The following is a 19137-nucleotide window of genomic DNA, read 5'->3' on the forward strand; positions in this document are numbered from 1 at the left end:
GCGGTAGCTGATTTCAAGAGGGTCACTTTTATGATTCAACAATTACGGCATCCCTTTTCATAGTTCTGAAATTGTTTAGACACACATGCATGCTATCTAAGGAAAGGTGTATGATTTTGATAAAGTTTTATCAAAGCATCTCGTATCAGAAATCTGAACTTTGGTAAGAAAGTCAATAAAGTATTGATTTCTAGAAGTCCAGCTGATTTCTGAGTACATGTCAAAGCTAGTGGGAGCATAAGTGTTATGCTAATAATCATCATGTTAGTGGGAGCATGATAATTATTGTTAGTGTTGCAAGTTAGCAATGTTAATTATATAAAACAAAAGTTTCAATTCATGAGGCTGCAGGGATTGAAAAAGATGTTTTGCTATAATTAAGGGAGAGGATATACTTCATTTTAATTCTAAAGGCTTAGATTGAGACCTTAATCATCTTTAGTCAAGAATATATATATGAATTTCATGTTGGATTGGTTCAACTTAAGGAAATTCTATATATTGCGTTCTCAAAATTCGATTATGATTACGACATCCCTCTTCATAGTCAAATTTTGAAAACATGGCAAATAAAAATATTATAGCAAAAGACTGGTCTAGAATCATGTCTTTATGTGAGACATCATGAATCGTGTACCATTTGCTTTGGGTACAGGATCGATTGCATGTGCTATACATTTGTCATTTCTAAATTTTTCCAAATTCCCAGAGGCATTAAGAAGGGAAAAGGTCTAGAATTGGATATGACTAAAATGATTAAGCAATTGTCGAGGACAATCTGAGGTTTACCAAAGATTGGTTGCTCAGGGACAGTTGGAAGTATAGTGCTAATTTTGGAAGGACCATATTGACATATTTTGAAAAGAGGCATCTCTTATTCAGAAGTGATAGTCAAAATGAGAATATGGAGTTGTCTCCATAGGTGGAAGTTATCTGTGTAAGATTAGCAAAACTTAATGCAAGAAGCATGTCCAAAGCAATGTAATTTGAATATGAGACTTAGTTTCCATGGAGTTGATCTCCATTGGAATACCTTATAATGACTGTTGACAAGTCTTTGTGACTTTGTACATATTCATTACAGGAGGGTCAGTGCATATAAGTTTAAAATCTAAACAGATTTCGATAAATGATAGGAATTTGAAATTCTCACATTTTTTATAAGGATTTGGGAGTGTGAAATTAGAATCATTGAAATTATGTTCAATTGGTTTATTTCACAAAGTAAGGATCATAGACAAACATAGAGTGCATACTTGGTGTATGGCAAAGCTATTGTTTAAGAAAAACATAGTGTACATGCTTGGAGCATGGGACAACTAGTGTTTTTAATTCAAGTATAAAGTTGATAAAACCGAAACAATGAATAATGAGTAATCAGTATGGTGATAAATAAAAGTGTTTATTTATATTCATAGGGTTTGATACCATATTTGATTCATTTATTCTTGTGTTTCACTTTGCATGTTTTGACTTCCAGAATAACTAAGTCGCTCTTCCTGAATGATTAAGTTATTCAAACCATCCACAGTCGGTCATATGTTGGAAGTAGATATGAATCAAGACTATCATGGGTTGGTTTGTAGAGGTCCAAGTTGGTGGACAAAGTGGTGCTACAACACTCATGAGTGCTCATAAGTTCTGAGTATTGGATTCAACCCGCGCTCATTTGAATCACTTCATGGATTTTATCACGAGTGATCATGAGACGATAATATCTTATATTCTTCAAACCTAGAGATATGAGTTGTTACTATGAGTTGGTTATACATTGATTGCACGAAAACGCATTTGGTAACTCGATGTTATAAAACGTGCCTTTGTGTATGATTCAACAAGTAGTAGAACAAGCCATATGAGTCGAAGTTTATCCATTCCTTTTACCTTCGGGATAAAAGCGATATATGTGGCCCCCTCGATGATTTAGCGATGACACATGTGAGTGCTTTGCCAAGCCAGGACTGATTTGATTTGTTCAATCAGTCAGTCATCATAAATCGAAAATCGGGAAACAACAAATGGACAGAGGGAATGATTATTATCCATGTCTCAGTCCATATGATATCTAGAATGGAGGAATATATGATCCCTTATCTAATGGACAAGTCATTGACAAGGTCAGAGTTCGACAGCGGCTTTAAGAGCTACGATTGCGGTTTTGAAGTCATACTCAATAATAGTTTTAGACTTATCCAAGTGGGAGACTGTTGAATTAATGTCTAAGTCCATAACTATATTTGGTATGTACTTGACCCGACCCGGCATGGTCCATTTGGGTTGCACTTCACCGGCACAATTTATATGGATAGTCTTTTGAGAATAGTATATTTATGATTTATATTAATATATTATAAGTTCTAATATATTAATATGGAATCATATTATTTAATTAGTATTGATCAAGAATTAATTTAGAATTAATTAAGTGATCAAAAAGAACTAATTAAATATGGACTCTTATATATATGGAATGGGCCAAGTTCATTTAGGTTGGGCTAAGCTTTCATGGTTGGTCCATGGAGCTTTTAACCCATGGATCCTATGTAAATGAAAGGTCATGGGTATTAGGGTTTACATGGATGTAACCCTAATCCTCCATAATATATAAAGGGGTCCTTGGCTCACAAAATTGGCACAAGTGTGTGAAAATAAGAGTGGGCCGATTTTAGTGTGCATACATATTCTCTCAAGTTCTTTCAAGGTGTTTTGGTGATTTGTGATTCCATTTGAGGCTTCCACACTATTGGGGCTAAACTCTTAAAGCTTGAAGACATCAAGCTACATCAAAAGGTATGTCATCTAACTAGAACTTTGTAGTATAGGTGCTTCATAATATGCTAGTTAGGATGAAACCTTGGAATAGTTAATATTTGCATGTATAATAGATAAAACATAGATCCAAGGTTTATAGGGTTGCATGTACACCATAGGAGTGTTAGAATGCTTAAAACCCAACATTTCATGGGTTAGCACCATATTCACATTTTTCCTAAGTAACTAAGATTGGGAATTCATAAGTGTTTAGTTACTTAGTATTTCATTATACTTTTAATGAGGATTTAAATGTCCTGTCAAACCCGTTCGGCTAACGACCCTCTACCAGTCAAGGAAGCGGTGGGTGAGAGTGGACACCCATTAAACTGCCATTTTATAGGCATTAACCTTATACCCCCTTATTGACCGGCTTCGTGAATGAGGCCTACTAACAGTAAGACTGACTTTTACTCTTATACCAATATATATAAATATTAAACCTATAATATTATAATAGTGTAAGGGTAGAATTTTAAACTATAAAATTCTAGGGTTTGGAATTAAATGTTTCAAAAGTAAAACTTTTATATTTACAAACTCCAAAACATGAGGGAAAGTTTTGAACTATTCAAAAACTTTTGGAATCCGTAACTTATGAGTTTAATATAGGTTTTAATGAAAGACTCTTGAAAATCCATAACTTGTGGACAAGTTATGGAGTTCATAAAAACATTTATGGAAAAAGACTCTTCAAGTTCATAACCTATGATTTTAATGATCTCTTTAAAAGAAAAACTTTTCATTTTCCATAACTTGAGGACAAGTTATGGAATTCATCAAAACATTTAGATCAACTATTGTAACTTACAAAAAACAAACAATTTTGTCTATGATCTAAATTAAACTCATAAGAACAAGACAATTCATATCAAACAAATTTCATGTAATTAGCCTAACCATATAAACTAATACAAAACATGAAACTTTGACAATTATCTTATAAATTGGATAAGCATGATCATTACCACATCAAAAACAGGTTTGTAGGTTCAAAAACAGTTTAGGGTAATGATCCTAGTCCAATTCCAGCTTAAAAACTTCGAAAATCTGCATTCTGGAGCACCAACTCGTCGAGTTCATGAACTGACTCGGCGAGTTAGTTACATTTGTGAGGTGACTCGGCGAGTCCCCCAGTGGACTCGGCGAGTCCACTGTCCAGACAGCAAAAAGTCGATTTTTAAAGCATTTTAAAACAAATAGCATCAAGTATATTGGAAAAAAAAACCCTAGGCTCTGATACCACTGTTGGGTTGTGAGCATTGTAACACTCCTATGGTGTACATGCAACCCTAGATACTTTGGATCTATGTTTTCTCTAATATACATGCAAACTTTCAATATTCCAAAGCATCATCCTAACTAGCATACAATTGAGTATCTATACTACAAGATTCTAGTTAGATGACATACCTCTTGTTGTAGCTTGATATCCTTGATGTATTTGGCCTTTAAGAACTTAGCACCAATAGTGTGAATGCCTCAAATGGAATCACAACACACCTAGGACAAAGGATAACTTGAGAGAAAATGGCTTGCTCTAGAAATCGGCTCTATGACTCTTCCAAAGATCAGTAGTGCCCATTTCCCCAACCAAGGGGATTCTTATATAATGTGGCACAACTAGGGTTACACCATGCAAACTCTAATGTGCATGACTTTCCACATTCCTTAGGTTCCATGGGTTTTAACCTCCATTGAGTATCCATGGGTCACCACATAGGTTTATCCCAACATGAAGAACTATGGATCATAAGCCCACTTTATAAGAATGAATGATTTACACAATCAATCCCCATATATTTAATTAGTCTCTTTTGATCACTAAATTCATTCCAAATTAATTCTTGATCAATACTAATTAAATAATATGATTTCATATTCATATATTAGAACTTATAATATATTAATAAATCATGAATAACCTCTTCTCAAAAGTCCATCCTATCAAATTGCCCTGGTGATATGTAACCCAAATGGACCATGCTACTCTCGGGTCAAGTACATACCAATTATAGTTATGGGCTTAGACACTAATCCAACAACCTGCCCAACCCTGATGAAGGTAGCGCCTTGCTCTCGCTGCTGAGCATAGAGTCAATCCACCCTACGTCCTCTCGCCCAGAATCAATATCCCTCCCCCACTAGTAGTCTGAATCCTCACTAGCTGCTGCTCGCAGTCAATCACTGGCCCATTGGGGCTCAACCAATCCATACCCACCATTACCTTGTTGCCTCGCAGGGGAGTAGGAACCAGATCTACTGAAAACTGCTCATCGAATATTTGTAGTGTACAACCTCTGTGAACCCTCGCAAGCCTAACGGTCTTGTCATATGCTATCTCCACATCAAGTGGGCAATCCAGCTCCCCCGGAGCTCCTACGAATCACTTGCTGAGCGCGAGCGACACAAAAGATCGGGTGGCACCCGAATCAAACACTACCAAGGCTGATATACCATTCACTAAGAACGAACCTATAATAACCACATAAACATAAGCAGTAATCAATACAAATAAAGAGATAAGGAGAAGATACATACCCGTAATGACATCAGGGGTTGTACGTGCCTCCTCTGCTGTCAACTGGAAGGCTATGCTCTTCGCCAGTGGCTCCTCTGCCCGGCCCTGACGGTCGTCTGTAATCCTCAATGTAGCAGGGGCGGGTGCCGCCACCTTCCCTGCTGCTGCTAACCTCGGACACTGGGACCTCTTGTCGCCCCTCAGATTGCACTGAAAGCAAATCAGATCAGATGATGTGATGGTGGTGGTACCGGTACAATCCTTAATGACATGCCCAGTTCGGCCGCACTTGAAGCAGCCCGAACTACCTGCCCTACACGGCCCATCGTTCCCCCTGCCACACTTGCCGCAGCGGCCTCGGCCCTACTGGCCTTTCCCTCGGGAATCTACCTTGGGGTTTTTGCCCGATCCCTCTCCGCCAGACACCGACTCTAGCTTCCTCTTCCTCTCCATCTCTAAATCAATCTCTCTCCCTCTCTCTCTCCCTCTCTCTCTCTCATGAGCCCTAGCAATCATATCCTCCAGCGTCTTGCAGCTAGAGCGGCTGACAAACTGGCGGATATCACTCTGCAACATCTCACGATATCGGGCTTTCTTCATCTCCTCGTCCGCCACATACTGTGGAACGAGAAGGGCCCTCTCCCTAAACTTGTCGGTGATCTCCGCCACAGTCTCTGTCGTTTACTCAAGATCCTGGAACTCCCTAGCTAGCTGTTGCACCTCAATCACAGGTGCAACCACGGCCCTGAACCTGGTCGAAAAATCACTCCAGGTCATCGCATCCAAAACTGCATCATCTCCAATGGCTCTCCCAACCTCCTCCCACCAGTCACGTGCCCTGTCCTTCAGAAGATAGGACGCAAGTCTAAACTTGTCCCCCACGGGACATCTGCTGGTGCAGAAATCGTTGGCGACATCCTCCAACCATCTGGTACTCGCAATGGGGTCCCGAGCCCCATGGTAGTCGGGAGCTCCATAAGCCTTGAACTCCCTGAATGTCAGTGAGCGTGCCCCTAGCACGACCTCCATCTCTGTGCGAAATGCACCCAACCTCTCATCAAGTATCTCTAGGATGCCCTCCTTGACTGATCCAAAGATCACAGGAGTCTGGTCTAGAATGTTGCATGTGATCTCAGACGAGATGAACTCCCTCGTCTGCTCATCCAGATGCCCGACTCCAGAGCCCGAGCCTGATCCCTCACTAGTGCCTGAGGGGCCAACCGGTCTAGTGTGTAGCGTCACCATACTGAAAATACACCATAACAAACATCAGTATACTCATCATAACCAGAAGGGTCTCACATTCAAGAAGTTTCATGGGTTCATCTCAGCCTTCCCTGATTCGAGTACGAATCCTCTGCTTTTAGTAGTACGGGCCCATACTACCTTCCACATCTATCCATACTTTCATCAAGAACTTCCTCGACTCCCCCAATTCCCTTCTACTACTACTGTTGATCTCATGCTAAGCTCATCCTAGGCTTGCCCTAGAGTAATCACCAACCCACTCTCCGCTATTAGCTGCATAAGAAGTCCCTGCTATCTCCCCCTAACTAGCTCGTGAATATTATTACATATTACTAAGACTAGATAAGTCTTCGAATGAGAAATCCTACCCTACAACGGTTGGACTCAAACAAGAGTTGCGCAATAGAGCTAGACCTAACCTTCTGAAATTATTTAGTCCTCGCAATATGTAACTTAACATATTCATTTACTAGTTAGTAAAAGATAACTAGAACTCCTAAAAGCACAAAGCAAGCAGCATTCGTGCATCGAGTAAACATAATCAAACATATCTCATTCAGGCCATCACTGACTAATATGTACTAGCATGCGGTTCATAAAGCTGAGATACATATAACAGGCACATAAGGCATCCTTCATAGATCCTTAGTCCTAATCTACCATGCAATTCTCATAAAGTTGATACACATATAATAGGCACATAAGGCATCCTTCCTATATCCTTATTCCTAATCTAGCATGCAGTTCTCATAAACATATAATAACATAAACTTGTATGGGTAATTTGGGAGTACTTACTTGAGCTCGGTTGATTGCATGTACCACACCCTTTTTCTCTTTTCAAAGTTCTTTTCTCTTTTCAAAATTGTTTTTGTAAAAACGATTTTCTTTTGAGAATTTTCATACCAAGTCCTTAGTTTGAGTTCAAACACACCCGAGAGTGTGCCCGAATCCCTCAAACCAAGGCTCTGATACCAACTTGAAACATCCAAAAATACGGTCCAAAAATTTCGTTTTTAATTATGAATAAAACATAGTTATCCAAAATACATGTCATAATATCTCAAACATCATATCAATGTATATCAAAATATCAGAGTATAAACATCCCAGGCTGAACAAACGGTGTGTGCACTGCAATCATCCCGAGCTATTCCCTTTGCTACCAGAAGTACCTGTCACCAAAACTGAAAACTGTAAGCACAAAGCTTAGTGAGTCTCCCCAAGCTACCACATACCATTCACATAACATGCAACTAGGAGATACGGGCCCCACCCACTCTCATGGAGATTCGGGCCCCACCCACACTCCGCTATCTAGGAGATTCGGGCCCCACCCACACTTTGCTGTCTAGGAGATTCGGGCCCCGCCAACACTCCACTTTCTAGGAGATTCAGGCCCCGCCTACACTTTATTGTCTAGGAGATTAGGGCCCCGCCCACACTCCGCTGTCTAACATGCATACAAGTATCACACAGACAACGATACTATCTATTCCTATCAAGCAGTCACATATCTATACTCAAATAATACTACGAGACTCAGGTCCCGTCCACACTTGGCTACTATGAGATTTAGGCCCTGCCCACATTCAGCTACTAACGTATCACACATACGGGCCGGCCTTGGTGCCATAGACCCGTTCCTACTGAAGGAAACTCACATCGTATGCTAGCTGAGAAATCTCATGTGAGGAATCTCTGACTGCTGCTCCGATGACTCCCCGGCTATCAATTTCATAATAACACTTAATCAAAATCTGATAATCCTTCTTAGGGTGAAATGACCAATTTACCCCTAGTCAAAGTCAAAGTCAAGGTCAACTCCCAGCCGCCTCAGCTCGTCGAGTTACCTCCTAACTCGACGAGTTCCTATACTATTCAGACTCGTGGTCAACCGAGTCAACTCGTCGAGTCCCTCCACAGACTCGTCTAGTTCCATCTGGTATAGAATCGGGACAACTCGACCTCAACTCGTCGAGTCCCTTTCTGGACTCGCCATTTCCCCAGTCTGTTTGGGCTATCTTAATGGATTAAGCCCCTACACTTCAGATCCAAGTTTCATACTTCACATAAACCCTAATAAAATGTCCATTTAAGGGTAAAGTTTCTGACTGTACCCATTAATACCTCTTCTTAAAGGGTTTAGCTCACACCCTAATTCCTTGGGACCTAGAACTTGATCCTTAAGCCATCCATACACCAAACTAAAGCTTACAACCTCATATCTAAACCCCTAACATTACTTGGACACGTAAAGTTCCCACCTTTCCCCGCATGCATGGCCTTTTGGGGCTAAAAAGGCCAATATGACACTCTATGGCTTGCATAGGGGCTCCAATGGCATAAAGTTTGCACCTTTATGTCATAACAGCCCCTCTAGGTCCTAGATCTGGAAGAATACCCACTTGGGTCGATCATTCTCCAAAAGCTATCATTCTTGGACCAAAAAACCCACATAAATAGGACATAAAGAGAACTAATGAACTGCTAGTCAAGATGGAAACTTGATTACCAGAAAATGTAGCAAACGGAGTGTAGTTTCTGGATCTACTCTTTCCCTCTTGAGCCCTCTATCTTCTTCTTCTTCCACAAGCTTCAAAAGCGCACAAAGATCACTCAATATGGCTCACAGTCTCAAAGAAAGCTCTAGGGTTTCGTGGATTAGGGTTTGGGGCATGGAGACTGGAAATGAGGCCAAGGGGTGGGGGTTAAGGAGCTTAAATAGGGTGCAAAACCCCGAAATTAGGGTTTCATTCTGGCCGATCTACTCGCCGAGTCGAGGGCTCTTGACTTGTCGAGTAGATAGCTCAAACCCCGCGCATAATCTGCCCTCTACTCGACGAGTTAGGGCCACCAACTCGTCGAGTTACCCTTCCAAAATAAATAAATAAATGATTTAAATGCATATCAGGAACCAGGCGTTACATAAATGCTCATATATTGTTTTATTAAATGTTAGGGTTGGGGAAGAGAGGAATGTTTCTGAAATCGATGAACAACTTGTATTTTCTTGAAGGATCGTGTGATCACTTTTCGAATATGATAAGTCGACCATATGTATGGGTTAGACGAAATCCAGATTATGGGGATAGTCCTTCAAGGAACAATCTCAAATCAAGACACTAGAATGAGACTACAAAGTAGGGTTTTTATATAACTCGAATTATTCTAATTACTAAAGATAAGCACCAATCAACATTAAATGTAGACTTTAGGCCATAAATAAGAGATGACGGTTTCAAGACAATTATTAGGAAATATTATTCGAAAATAATATTTTCTATACTTCCCTTTAACAAAATAAGATTTTTGGTGAACCTGCTGACCGGGCGTTGCCCCTAGAACCCCTCAAGGGGGCGTAGCCCCCTTAGACCCTACCATTTTTTTGAACCAAGATCAAACTCGTTTTTGTACAAGCGTGCACTTTGCACCACTTAACTTGTTTGAAATCAAGGATTGAACTCAATTGGTAATATGTAAATTCAATTATATTAAAGTGACTTGGTGACACTAAAATGACCAACATAAAACCATGATCATGAATTACTTATAGTCACATTTTGTTTTTCAATTTATCATTAGTAGTGTTTTTTTTTTGACGCAAATAACCGGTTAAAGTGTGACCATCAACTACTAACGTCATATGTTTTTTTTTGTTTTACAATGACCATTTTTTACATTCAGACACAATCAAAACTTAAACCGTCACCATAAAATACTTACAGTCCAACGTTTTTTTCTTTTAAACCATGACCATAAAATACTTTTAGACAAACACATTTTTTTAATCTTAAACTGTGACATAAATTACTCATTGTCACATGTTTTTCTTTTTATCATTAATTTTGTTTATTTTTTGCACACAAACAATTAAGTTGTGACCATAAGCTACTGATAGCCATATGGTTTTTGTTTTAAAATAATCATTGTTTACTTTTAGACACATACAAACTTAATTTGTGCGCATAAAATACTTATAGTTAATAGATTTTTTTTACTAAGTGACTAATAAACATTACCCTTTGGACACATTAAATAATTTATGTAACCATATGTATTAGATTTTAGTCACAATAGATTCATATAACTAATTCAACTCTATGATTTAGACATATAAACATATACTTCAAGTGACATTATATGTATCGATGGTCTCATATAAAAACACTCACAATATTTTGAAAATCAAACAAATCTCATGACAGTTGTTCACATTTGACCATATTTTTCGACCGTGACTAGTAAATGTCATATTCTTTTATCTTAAAACATAACTAAAGGTTTCAGAATACTATACAATGGCCAGTGAATCAATATAAAGTATAGTTAAATCAAGTTAAATTTTGTTAATAACCTTTAGCCACTGAAATAATGGAAATCTCCAATAAAGTTTTCATATTTTGGGTCAGTTTACGATTTAATCCAAATTTTTATTTTTTGAACAGAAAATCTTGATTATTTATATTTTGTCCAAATTAATGAAACAGTCTTTATTGTTTTTTCATCAAAAAAATGACAAATTATCATATAAAATTAGATAATCAAAACTTTTATTTTCAAAAAATAAATTGGTGGGATTTTATAGGAGAATTCCCCTAAAATAACAAAAAAAAAATGTAAAGAGCTACTTTGGAAAATGATGACTATGAGTCATTTTTATACCAGGGAATAAAAAAAACCTACTTGAAAGAGAGACATAAAGTGTTTTGAAATTACTTATTGATTTTATATATAAGTGCTTCTAATTTGTTAATAACTATCGTAATAAATTAATAATAAATTCATAAGTTATTTTAGAAATATATTCAATGATTAACGTACAAGCTAAAGAATCTTAGATAGTGTTTTACTGTCCCAATGTAAATGAGTACCAGAAATCAATATGAGGCTGTAACACAAAACTAGAAACTTGATGTCTATCCGTGCCTTTTGTGAATTTGACCTTTTTCCTTTTGTAACTTTCTTCACTTGTGGAACATGTGAAATACATAATAATTGTTTTCACATATTTCAGATATTTGAATTAGAGAAGTAAACTATATATATATTTTTACACTATATATGTTTATTTTATTAAAGGTAATCGTTCATGTTGTTTAATTAATAGCTTGACAAAAACAATGTAACAAATATTTTTGCAATTTAAACATTCTATAGTTTGTATCAATACTGGAAATAAAACAAGTGATCTTATATGAATTCCATAAACGATGTAAAATACGGAGAATTCATTCGAAGGTACATAGGTTGCTTATATAAATAACTTCTGGTATGAAGAAAGTCTACCAACAACGGTGAGAAAAGATGGCCAGATGGGGATAAAAAAATGTCGGAGGTATAGAAAATGAGTTTATACTAGCCATTAAGGTGCCAGTAAAAAAAACAAATAAGTGGATAAATTATGGAATTAGAAGCTCGAACAAATAAACTAATTACCTACGAGATATATAACTTCACCACTTCAATTATAAATCTATATATCTTTCTATACGATATCATGTTCTTAAAAAAAGAGTCAACTCGTTCATGTTTCACTTCATGCTATCTTCGCACTTTTATCATGAGAATTGAGATGCCCTTTCCGACTACCACATCAACTGTGAAAATCACCACCCAAGGTACCGTGATAGTCTCATTTCTCTTACTTTTCCGTTGATCGATATCACTCTCAATATATTTATGATTGCAATGTTCGATATCATATTAGTATTCTACCACATGTCCATCACAATATATTCATGTATGCAACTTTCCATCATCTAATTGTGTGTTTTTATCCATCAACATGTTGATCCATACATAGTAGTCTTTTCTAATTGTCATCTTGTAAAAAAAAAAAATTTCTTAGTTTTAACGAGACTTAATTTGTTGTGGTACATAATTGTTGTGGTTTTCATCTAATTTTTAACCAGCCCGTCTTTATGTGATGAGTAACATCATCTTCAACATCTTCTTTCTTATTGATATACACCCAAAGTAGTGAAACCCTCCATTGAGTGTAGTATTTGTCCCCATTAAATATTTGCTCACACCTCGTTACTTTTCCTGGTGAGAATGCACCAATGATATTTCGTCCTAGTATCGTGTCATCGGCAAAAATCATACACGATAACCACCCTTTCTAAATGTCACTAGACCCCTCGTCCAAAAGTATTGCAAAAATATATAGCCTAAGTGTCTTAATGTTGGAAATAAATGAATCAATTAAATATATTAAATGACCAGGATAATCTTATAAAGTTTATAAATATTTTGTAATCTTAGAAAATTCTTCAAATTCTAATTTAATTTTAATTTTAAAAAATATATAGTAATATTTAAATGCCAAACTCGATCAAGATATGACCAACAACCATCACTCATCTACAACTCAAGTATTTTTAAAGCAATGGAAACCGATATTATAAAACATGGTTGTTGATGTTTGGTTATGATTGTCATGGTGTCTTGTTGATAGGGTTTGACATTTAAATATGGGAACTTGAGTAATCTAACTCAAATAAATTAGTTATCTGAAAACAATAACCAACTTTTTATAAAAATTATAAAATGACCACTTTCTTTGAAATAGGGTATTCCAGACCAATTATGTTCATTCCGAAGTTGGTGGTGATTGGTGGGTATCAGGTCCGAAATCTGACACGCGTACGTTCCGGACTGAAAAGCGTATTCTGGACTGTAGACCAGAATGTATGGCCATTCAAATTGGTAACATTAGGGTATTTTTGTGTTCTTTGTTCTTCAACAAGCACCATATATCTTTGTCTTTGTTCCTCCATTGCAGAAACCCCAATTTGATAGTTTTCAGATACTAAAAAACTGAGTTTGTATAAGGATTTTTTTTTCTAGAGTGCAAGTTTCTAGTGTAGGGAAATGGCAGCGTATCGAGAAATCTATGCAGTATATTGCTCCAAACTACACAAACTTTGGTGTAGGTATAAGCAAGGATATCAACTTCATTGGGTTATCAGGTTGGTTGCTTCCAAGTTCAGGTTACACACTAATTAAATACGTTTATCATTCCAATGGCCTGGATCAAATATAGTTATGCAAATTCTTGACGATAGCGATGTCAGATATTTCTTAGTTTTGTTAGTAGTATGCCTCCTAAAAAGTATAATTTTTTTGTTGTTAATAATCTTATGGAAAGTGGTATTCATCTATTTTCCGAGGAAAATCGCCTGGGTGGCAATGGGTTGTGACAATCCGAAATTTCTAACTTATGTAAACATTCAAATTTATCAGAGTTAGACTCATTTTGCTTCCAGTTATCACTGTTTGGAACTTGTTTTGGGTATTCTAACACTAGTGAATCAAAGGAATTAGTACTTGGAAGTGTCAGTTTAAGTTCTAAACTACCTAGCAACCGTAAACCTCCTCAAAAAGGAGTTTACGGTCGAGACCTTGAGTTTACGGTCAGGGTAACCGTAAACTCGTGTAGACCGTAAACCTGTTTACGGTCAGGTGAACCCCCCCTTTGACCGAGAACTCTACCCTATATATAGGGTATTTAGCCTTCATTTCACACCTTAAACACTCCAAAGACTTTCTCTCTCTACTCTCTCTCTACAATTTCGAGTTTCCTGAAGGAGATCCTCAAGAACACGGTTGTATTTTGGACCGAAAACACCTTCTTTGCCTTCAAAAACCGTAAGTATCATCTTCCCCTTCATGAATCGAGTTAAAATCCTTCATTTTGGACTTAAGATCATCACTCTTTGCTTGAACAAAAGAGTTTACGGTCCTATGAATCTTCATAGACCGTGAACCCTTATAAAAGGGTGTTCTTATAGCCTTTACCCTTCCTAAGGCTAAGCATGGTCCCTAGAATCCGATGCCTTTGAATGAAGCCCTTGAAAACCATCATTTGTGCAAGATTGATGAGTTTACGGTTGAATCTCCTTAGACCGTACACCCTTCAATGAACGTAAACTCATGGACCGTACACCCTTCAATGACCGTAAACCCATGGACCGTAAGGTCATTAGACCGTGAACCCATACAACCGTAAACCCATGACCGTAAGGTCATTGGACCGTAAACACTAAGACCGTAAACATCTAAGACCATGAACACTTGGACCGTAAACTCTGATGGTCATACCTCTTTGACTGTAAACTCTATAGGGTGGCCATATACCCTAGTTATGCAATCATATGTGATTGTATCCCATAAATCTTAGAGTTTCCTAGTCAATAAGGGTGTTACCCTTCTTATTTAGTCGTCTATACACTAAATTCATACACATACATGTCTATATGTGTCTATTAAGATCATTGTGTTCTCAAGGTTACACCTGACACTCTGCGCTCCTCTTCCAACCACACGTCAGAACCACTCACTACAGGTGAGTTCATACCCTACGCTTTTTCTGAGTTTTCCATATTTTTAGGGGGGGAATACAAGCAAAAGTACAAGTAAACTTGTGCTCAAAGTATAGTATTTTATGTTCAAAATGCTTTTAATACAGAAAACAGTTTTACCAAACGATTAAGAAATCAACTCGTAGAAACAATTTTCAAAACTAAAGCAACGAATTCGTGAATCATATCGTAAAATGTGTTATTTTATAAAGGATTCATACAAATCGTAAACAGGGTTTTCAGTATTATTACATACAAATTGTTAGTCTAAAGTTGGAGACACGTCCTTGGTAACACCCCCACAGAAACTGGGTGTAGGACTAGCACTTGTAACCAGAATCTCTTGTAGGGAGAACGTGACTATTGTGTATAGATCTATACGGGACTGACTATCCCGCACCTGAACTGCAAGCTACAGTTAGGCAGTCATGCATGGGGTGACAAAGTCATAAAAGGATACTGGCCCCGTTACGTGCCATATCAAGTCTAAGTACGGTTATGACACTTGTAACCTAGATAACAGTAACTTACATTTGTAATAATGAAACAGGTGAACTAACCTCAAAGTAACAATCGATTCGACTACTAGAGGGTATTAATAACACCCTTAGGATTTAGTTCACCACTTTTTATTAGTTTTATTTATGTAATAAGGCTAATATACATCACAGGGAGCAAACATGGTTTTTCAAGAAAACTACGTCTAACGATACAAGTATGGTAGATACTTGTACACCTCAGACAAGAACAGATAACCAACTATCAACATTTAAGGAAAATATAGGATTTTCCCGGGATAACTCAACCTTTCATAAACAGACTGTTTAACAAATAACTGATGGATAATCAATCATTTTTCATAAGAAAATATAGGATTTTCTTGGGAAACACTTTTCAAAGGATCAAAGAAACATTTTTCACCAGAACCAGATACTTATGAACTCACCAGCTTTATGCTGATATTTTAAAACTGCTTGTATTCTCAGGAAATCAGTAGACAGGTACTTGCTGGATTTTGAGAAGCTGGAGCAATAAGAGTCTTATGTTTATATTTTACAAACTATTTGATGTAATTCAAACAAGTTTCCAACTGATGTAAACATTTTCATATATGTATTCACTGTGATGGTCGTGTTGCTATGATTGCTATTATACATTGGTTGTGATGCTATACATGACGTCCTCCACCCCAGAACGTTTCTGCCATTCTGGTTTTGGGGTGTGACAGATTGGTATCAGAGCCCTTGTTTATAACGAACTAGTATACCGAACCTTACGTGGTATACAACTATAAACACTAAGGGGCCTAAGTGCTCTACACTAAAAGTATACTTTCAAAAATATAATTATTTTTATAAAAAGTATACGAGCATGCATACATAACAGAATTCGTGTCATTAGTAGAACAAAACAAAAAGTATTTGGATGTTAGGGCACTGCGGTTAAACCTGGGCAGTTATGTAATCATGTCTAGGGTCAATATAGCTTGATCAACTATATTCATTCGAGACATGACCAACATGTGCTTGGGAGTGACTGTGGTGTTACAGCAGGCCTAAAACTTACCAAAATCATCCCACATAAAATATTATAGGAGTATTTTAGCTAGAGCCAAATTCGGTATACAGATTCATTCCAAGTGTTGCTACCTCTTCTTTCTTAAGCGATAACTTACTTGCATGAGTAACCTTTCTGTGCTTATCGCTTGGTAGAACACTTTTGTTATCAGGATGAGATATATATTGTTTCATATATCTTGAGGACTTACCATCCTCTCCTTCCTGATTGTTTCTAGAGAAAGATGCCTCCCCGACCAAGACCCACCAGAAGGAGCAACACTCCGCCACCACCACCACCTCCTCAATTCGACCCCGTCATGTTTCAGGCAGCAGTTACAGCCGCCGTGACTCCAGCAATGGAACAAGTGAATGCTGGTGGGGCTGGAGGTGGAACCGACCCACAAAGACAAAACGGAAGTCAGGGACATTAAAAGGAGTGTTCCTACAAGGACTTCATTACTGCAAAACCCAAGTCCTTCGACGGAAATGGGGGTGTCATCGCTCTGACTCGATGGTTCGAGAAGATCGAATCCATCTTCGAAATTTGCGTCTGTTCCGAAGCAAACAAGGTGAAGTTCGCCGCCTGCACTTTCACCGACAGATCTTTGACCTGGTGGAATGGTCGAGTCAAAACCCTAACCCTGCCAGTGGCTAATGCCATGGGTTGGGAAAGATTGAAGGAACTTATGCTTGCGGAATACTGCCCGAGGGGCGAAGTGTAAAAGTTGGAGCACGAACTATGGAATTTGAAGATGAAGGGTTTTGACATCGCTGCCTACACCGCTAGATTCTGTGATCTGGCTCTCCTCTGTCCGGGAATGGTCACCCTGGAAAGCAAGAAAATCGAGAGGTACATTTGGGGACTGACCCAACCAACCAAAGTAAATGTCTTGGCTGCGAGGCCGACTACATTTGAAAGCGCCAAGGATCTGACACAAACTATGATCGATCATGGAATCGATCTGGATGAGGTGGCAGCTGTCTCCGAGCCAAAAAAGGAAAGTGGTGGGAAGAAGAATAAATCATGGAACAAGCGGAAGGGCCAGTCTTCGCAGGAGCCCTCCAAGAAACAACAAACTGTGGTAGTCCACGCTGCTACTACTCCTGCTACAGACCCCATTACTCCAACAAACCCCAGTCGCTATGCTGGGAAACTACCTCTGTGCAACAAGTGCAACTACCACCATCAGGGACAGTGCCGGGAAATGTCATGCACTAGCTGTGGCAAAAAGGGGCACACAGCTCGAGTTTGCAAGGCACCAGTCCAATCAACCAATCAGGTATCTGGAGCAGGCGTCGGTCAAGCTTGCTATGGATATGGAGAGGTTGGACACTTCAGGAGAAACTGCCCCAAGGCGACGACTGGTGGCAATACAGGAAGAGTTCTGGCGATGGGTCAGGAGGAAGTGGTCGCTGATCCTACCGTTGTTACGGTTACGTTCCTCCTTGACAACTCTTATGCATGCATTCTTTTCGATTCTGGTGCGGAGAGAAATTTTGTCAGTCATGCATTCAAACATCTAATCAAGTGTAAACCCCAACCGCTAACCGAAACATTTACCGTCGAGATGGCCAACGGCGAGAAAGAGAGCACTAACGACATATTCGTAGGATGTACCCTTACCCTAAACGATCATTCTTTTCCGATCGATCTTATGCCAGTTTCCATAAAAAGCTTCGATGTCATCATTGGCATGGATTGGGTGAGCCCCAATCGTGCTGATATCCTTTGTTTCGAAAAAGCCATTCGCCTCAGTCTTCCCTCTGGCGAAGCCCTCATGATCGATGGTGATAAACTCAGTTCAAACCTCCGCATCATTTCGTGCATCAAAGCCCAGAAATTTCTGCGAAAGGAGTGTCATGCATTCCTAGCCCACGTCATAAATGAGAAGCAGGAAGTTAAAAACCTCGAGAGAATCCCCGAAGTCTGCAACTTTCCTGATGTCTTTCCCGAAGAGCTTCCGGGAATTCCTCCAGAACGCCAAGTCGAGTTTCGCATCGATCTAATCCCTGGAGCTACCCCCGTAGCTAAATCCCCATATCGCCTAGCGCCAGCAGAAATGCAGGAGTTATCCAGTCAGCTCAATGAACTACTCGGCAAAGGATTCATCAGACCGAGTTCCTCACCCTGGGGAGCCCCGATCTTGTTCGTGAAAAAGAAGGATGGATCCTTTCGGATGTGCATTGATTATCGAGAACTGAACAAGCTCACTGTCAAAAACCGTTACCCTCTTCCTCGAATCGATGATCTCTTCGACCAACTTCAAGGAGCCAGCTATTTCTCCAAAATAGACCTAAGATCAGGGTACCATCAGCTGCGAGTCCATGAGAGTGATGTTCCTAAGACAGCATTTCGGACTCGGTATGGTCACTACGAATTTGTAGTAATGCCCTTCGGTCTAACCAACGCACCGGCGGTATTCATGGACCTGATGAATCGGGTGTGTCGTTCTTTCCTGGACAAGTTCGTAATCGTGTTCATCGACGATATACTTGTCTATTCAAGAAGTGAGGAAGAACACCGACAACACTTGAGAATGGTGCTTGAAACTCTAAGGGCGGAGAAACTGTACGCGAAATTCTCCAAGTGCGAATTCTGGATTCGAAAAGTAAGCTTCCTAGGTTACGTGGT

Source organism: Lactuca virosa, chromosome 3 (assembly GCF_052849685.1).
Source record: "Lactuca virosa cultivar CGN04683 chromosome 3, Lactuca_virosa_CGN04683_v6, whole genome shotgun sequence".
In the NCBI taxonomy this organism is placed as follows: Eukaryota; Viridiplantae; Streptophyta; class Magnoliopsida; order Asterales; family Asteraceae; genus Lactuca; species Lactuca virosa.